The 6000-nt window shown below is 49.3% G+C and overlaps 1 protein-coding gene across 4 annotated transcripts in view; it reads left to right on the top strand.

Moving 5' to 3' along the window:
- Positions 1–2414: 2414 nt before the first annotated feature.
- LOC101679430 (phospholipid-transporting ATPase ABCA1) overlaps positions 2415–6000 on the top strand; it is a 127477-nt gene continuing 123891 nt past the window's right edge. Inside the window, exons 1-2 of one of the 4 annotated variants that reach the window (XM_013053827.2) lie at positions 2444–2502; positions 2721–2771. The gene's annotated coding sequence lies outside the window, so the exon portion shown is untranslated. The other 3 variants (XM_013053828.2, XM_013053829.2, XM_004747735.3) reach the window with 3 other exon arrangements.

Genomic DNA, 6000 nt, shown 5'->3' with positions numbered 1-6000 from the left:
AGAGCACAAGCAGGCGGAGCAGCAGGCAGAGGGAGAGGGAGAAGCAGGCACCCCGCCAAGCAAGGAGCCCGACTTGGGGTTTGATCCTAGGACCCTGGGATCATGACCTGAGCCGAAGGCAGTTGCCTAACCAACTGAGCCACCCAGGCACCCCGGAGCCATAGACTTTTAATTTTAATTTCAAATCATCGGCTTTCCTCTCTCTGAGGCTTTTATTCTTCTTGGGCTCATCTCTTTTCTCCAGAATCCTATCTTTGTCTTGTACAGAATTTACAGTCACTCATTCTCCAGTGGCACATTCTGAGGGATTACTTTAATAGGTGTTTTCTTGAGAAACATTGGCTTCAAAATTCCAAAAACAATGATTTTGGTGGTGGGATTTAAAAAAAAAAAGACTTTATGTATTTATTTATTTGTCAGAGAAAGAGCACGCGAGCACAAGCAGGCAGAGTGGCAGGCAGAGGCAGAGAGAGAGGCGAATCCCGACGTGGGACTTGATCCCAGGACCTTGGGATGATGACCTGAGCCAAAGGGAGTGGCTTAACTGACTGAACCACCCAGGGATCCCTTGGTGGTGGGATTTTAAGCACCGTGACAGGTGGGTGGAGGGTGGGTGATAAGGCAGGGGATGGAGAGTCTGGGACACTTATTCAATTTTCTGATCATACTTGGAATTACGGTATCGGCTCCTGTAGGAGCTTTCCTTTGTATCTAGAGGGTCAGAGAGTTTACTTTGAACTCTTAACAAGACCTGGAGTTTAATGGTTTGGCATGGGAAAAACTTTGTAGGCCATGGCTGGTATCTGAAAATGACAGTAAAAATCAGCTAATAACACCCTCTTTGTTTACAGTGTCATTCTTCCAAGGGGGTCAAATGAACAAAATTCACTTTCAGAAAATCCCTGTGAAGCAGGGAGAGCATACATAGTCTCTTTCTTTTACAGATGAAGAAATGGAGACAGAAATTTGTACATCATGGGGTTTGGCCACATTTGACTCAGAACCCAGTCTGTTGGCCATGGCTATCCTTTGAGCCAAGGCAAGATGCTCGTCCCAGGCTTCAGAAGGCTTGACTCTGGCCCTCCTCAAATTTCAATCCTTCTTAAGGGTGAGCCATACACGTAGCCAAGGGGCCATGCCACCAGCGTTATGACTACCCAGAACTCCTTGCCCTAAGGCCTCTAAGTGCACTTCTGGAGTTTGCATGGGCCTCCTCACCACATCTGTCCTGAGTATCAGAACCACTGATGTGTGCACCTGCCCAGGTTGTGGCCTTGACAGTGGTGTAGTGTGGAGGGACCTTGTGCAGCTGGGGTCCACATGCACACAGTTGAAATTCTCCTGACATATGACAGAGCTGGAGGTGGGAAGAGCAGGGCTTTGGGGGCCCACCACCTCACTCTCCCACTTTCTTGCCAGAAGTCAGGTCAGACTGTGAAGAGTCCTAATGTGAACCTGCCCTTCCAGATTGCTTCAAATACATCTTTGTCAAGGTAGGAGACCTTTATCTTACAAGTTTGTTGGCTTGATTTATGACTTAGATATTTAGACAAAGTATGTGGGCCTCTGTTGGTACTTCTGCCTCTGTCCCTCAAAAGTTATGGGCAGTCTGCTGCTGACTGTCGTGGCTCAGCCAGAGGAGGAAGCTGGAGAACTGGAATGGCTATATAATTTCACAACGGTGATTTTCTAGCCGCACTTTGCAAATCTATAGAAGCCAAAACACAGGCTCTGTGTATTTATCACTGGGGCTCTGACCGATATAATGAAAGTATAAAGGGGACTGGTTCACTGTGTCATTTTTTTGTGGCCTCCTACCTCCCCCCAGTTTGCAAAGAGAAGGAGGAAGAGGCTTTTCATTGTCCCTTCCACAGACCTAGGAGGCCCAGGCTGGGAATCCCAAAGGCAATAAATAAATCTCCTATTGAATACCAAAGTCAGGGTTTGGGGTGGAAAACAAAAACTGCTAATTATCCGGAGGCTCTCCGTCCTCCCCCCACACCCTGGGCATTTGAAATGGAAGGCCAAAGGGTTGGTGTCCTGAGGGGTTTTGGCCCTCAATCCCTCCGACTGGGTAAAGTAACAAAGGAAAAAAAAAACATGCTGAAAGCAGGAGTTTAGAGGAAGCGATTTCCACTCTTGCTATTGGCCGAAGGAAACGTGGAGGAGACAGTCTCTGACTCAGCCCCAAGCCCCAGGTTTCCCGCTCTTCCCAGGCGGGCAGACTCGTGCAGGGCAGGGGGCACCCACCCTGGACCCGCTAGGCCAGCAGCGCCCCCCACTTGCCGCCCCCCGCCCCCAGCCCTGCCGGGAGCAGCGGGACGTCGCCCGTTTAAGGGGCGGGGCGCGGCTCCACGTGCTTTCTGCTGAGTGACTGAACTACATAAACAGAGGCCGGGAAAGGGGGCGGGGAAGGAGGGAGAGAACAGACTTTGACCGATAGTAACCCTGGTGCTCAGCGCAGCCGAATCTATAAAAGGAACTAGTCGCGGCAAAACCCCGGTAATTCTGAGGGAGAGTGAGTGGGGCAGGGACCCGGCGAGCCCAGCCGACACCTCTCTCCTCGGGCAGGTGGGCAGGGCAGGGGGCGCCGCAGGGCAGGGGGCGCCGCAGGACCGGCGCAGCCAGAGCCAATTTCTCGGGGCCGCTTTGCTCTTTTCCCCCTTTTAAAAATTTATTATTTTATTTTATTTTATTTTTCTTTTCCCCTTCTCCGGAAGGGTTTTTCAAGGGGTTGGGGACAAAGACGCACGCACAAAAGTGGAAAACAGGTAAGAGGTTCTCCAGTGACTTGGGCGTTATTGTTTTGTTTCGGGGCCGAGGAGGCTCTGGGAAGCGCTGGGTTTCGGGGACTAGTCCGAACCCCCACCTCTTGCAGCGCAAGTGGGGCGGGGGCGGTGTAAATGGAGAGGACGTCCTAGGACGAGCTCCAGCGACCCAGAGACGCTAGCGCTGCTGCGTTCGGGGCTCACCCGGCGGTGGGGCCGGGAAAGCATCTCTGGGCGTGGAGACCCGGGAGCCGTACCGCGGGCGCAGTGCGATTGGGGCGGGGGTGGATTCTGGTCTTACTGGGGGCGCTGATGCACGGGCTGGGGGTGAGGGAGCGGAAAGTGGCAGTCCCAGCTCCGAGCGCTTCCCTTTGTTCGGAAGAGCCTGAGCCGGCTGGAAACCCCTCTGGCTGCGGGTCGGCCGGCGCCCACCGGGACAAATGCCAGTACTGACTCCCCAGTGCGTTAAGGAGCTGGTCTGAGTCGGGGTCTGACCTGGGGATCCGCCCCGTCCGCCCCCGGATTGGAGTGGCGCGTTCTTGTTCCCCAAGAACTCGACTGGGTGGTGTCCCACACGGGGTCTGTAGCGCTGTTGATCATTTGAGGCCTCGGGGGCTTTGTCTGACTTGGGGTCCTGCGTCTGGTCCCCGTGCGCTCACCCAGCTGGTGTCCCTCGCGCAGCGAGGGGACGCGTTTTGTTCCTTTTAAAAACAAAAGACTTAGAAGAAGAGCCTGCGGAGACCTGGAGCTGAGATGCCGGTTCCCCGACACCCCCCCCCCCCATCCTTCCTGCCCTTTGCCGTTTAGTCTCCTGGGGCGGCCTCAGGCCGGGCACGGATGGGGAAGCTGGGGCAAGCCGGTGCCGCGGAATGACCGGGAGTAACCCCGGCGGGCGGCGCAGAACTCGAAGCTCCGCCGCCGGGCTGGGCTGGGTGGGGAGGGGGGGGAAGGCTGGGCTCTGGCTGCCGGTGGCCCCGGGGGACTGGCCCGCAGCGCCTCCTGTCCGAACGGCCTGGGAATCGACCCTGTGGTTGGAGGGGGGGACCGGGCTTCACAAGGGGCTGTCGCTTTTGGGTTCCGACTAAGATCCGGTGAAGACGGATGGTTGGAGATTGGGAGGAAGCCTGGGGGATCAGGCGAAAAGGTCTTTTTTTTTAAATCAGAACGTTTCCCGATTCCCAGACCCTTGTTACATGAGAAGGTTCTTGGCGTGGGCCAGTGCCATGAATGTGTGTAGGTGTCTGTTTTTCAGCACTTAATCTTATAGAAGGAAATAAACAAGGTGTGCGTGCGCGTGTATGTGTGTGTGTATGTGTGTGTGTGTGAGAGAGAGAGATGGAGAGAGTGAGAGAAGCGTCAGGCTCTGGGAAGTAATCGGCCCTTATCTTTTGCAGTGTTGATATCTTCAGCTTTTTAAAGCCCCAAACTATTATTCAGTGACACCTCACAAAGTGAGTGATATATGCATTAACGTAAAGGAGGACAAATTTGATATTATAAAGCATTTCCTTGGTGATGAAAATCAGCAAGTTACTTTTTAAGGCCCCATCTGCACCCCCCCCCCACCCCCCATACCTCACAGAATTTTCCAAGTTCAAAGGCAGTCTTACTGGTTCTTTTAACAATAGTTTGGGACCCAAACCTAAGTTTTGGTCTTCTTTTCAGACAGAACTTAAATCCTAACTAACAAAGTTCTTCATTTCTCATCTCCCTTTTGATTTCAGCCCATTTTCCCTCATCCCTACCACAAAAATAATGGAGGCTTTCTGTTGTTTGAATCATTCCCTTGAGACACTTCTCCCATATCAAAGAAAGTGTGAAAGCATGAAGAATGTTTTGGAGTAGAACCTCTTCAGATAGAATAATAATTTTCAAGTACAAAGTTTCCATTGTCAGCCTGTTCCCCAACTGCTCCTATAAAGCAAATAATTCATGATAGAGTTAAAAAATATTGGATATGCGGGGCGCCTGGGTGGCTCAGTGGGTTAAAGCCTCTGCCTTCTGCTCAGGTCATGATCCCAGCGTCCTAGGATCAAGCCCCGCATGGTGCACTCTGCTCAGCGGGGAGCGTGCTTCCTCCTCTCTCTCTGCCTGCCTCTCTGACTACTTGTGATCTGTCAAATAAATAAATAAAATCTTTAAAAAAATATTGGATATGCAGGTATCTGCTTGGAAAAAACAAAAACAAACAGCGGTAGAATCAGAGTGACCAGGCTTAATGATAACCACAATCCACTTAAGGGACAAGAATTGCTATTCTAGTCAGAGTAATTCCCTTGCAAGGACAAGTCTCATGTTCCAGAATGACATACCTGATTTTGAAGGGGCCACCAGTGATACGTGTGTATCCTGTCCTCATGAGCTTTTGAAATCCCAACTCTCCTAAATCTTTTAATTTACATCTAAATAGAGGCCTATAATGGACACATTTTTTACTTAGGGCATATTTATAGTTCATGTGAGACTATGGTCAGTTCAGGATTGAAAAAGGGTGGTTAGGGCTTGGTTGTTTTCAACCTCTGCTCTAGGAAGTCCAATGATTACATTATTAAAAATGAATGAAACTCAGCAACACAGCTTTTTATTATCTTCTGTAGTATTTACCTTATATGGAGAGAAGTTGGAATATTTTTCCATCAAAAATATTTGTTTAGGGATCTGACTTCCCATCAACCAAGCGACTTATGCTAGGCTCATAGCGATTGAGAATTGTCAATAGTTTTGCTATTTCAGTTTTTAGCTTGTAATTAAGTGACATTACCTTAGACTCTTTAATTATGAACATTTTGGATATCTAGAAATTACCAGTAGACATGTGGTTTTGTATTTCTCAAATCCAAATACATTTTAATTTACTGTGTATTAAATAATGCAAGTAAAATGCTCTTTATGGCTGTTACTTCGACATCAGCTTTTAAATGATCTTTCTGAAAATTTGTTTTATTTAACTGTTCTGGGAGAGGGCCTACATAAAAAAACGGAGACCCTCTTCATATCTGCATGTGGAAATAATCATAAATGCCAACGTTATTGCAATGTTTATTTAATAGACACTATATAGCACTATGTACCAAGCACTAGTCCAAATGCTTTTCAAATTCTAACCAATTTAATCTCTACAGCAAACCCATTTATTATTCCTATTTTACAAATGAAGAGACTGAGAGGTTAGCGAACTTTTCCCTGCTCACACGTCTTGCGAGTTGGCAAAACTAAGATTTGAACCCAGCCA

The sequence above is a fragment of the Mustela putorius genome, unplaced genomic scaffold (genome assembly GCF_011764305.1).
Source record: "Mustela putorius furo isolate JIRA1106 unplaced genomic scaffold, ASM1176430v1.1 tig00000580_pilon_pilon_pilon, whole genome shotgun sequence".
In the NCBI taxonomy this organism is placed as follows: Eukaryota; Metazoa; Chordata; class Mammalia; order Carnivora; family Mustelidae; genus Mustela; species Mustela putorius.
The sequence above is the reverse complement of the archived record's forward strand: the minus strand, read 5'-3'. Positions and strand labels throughout refer to the sequence as shown.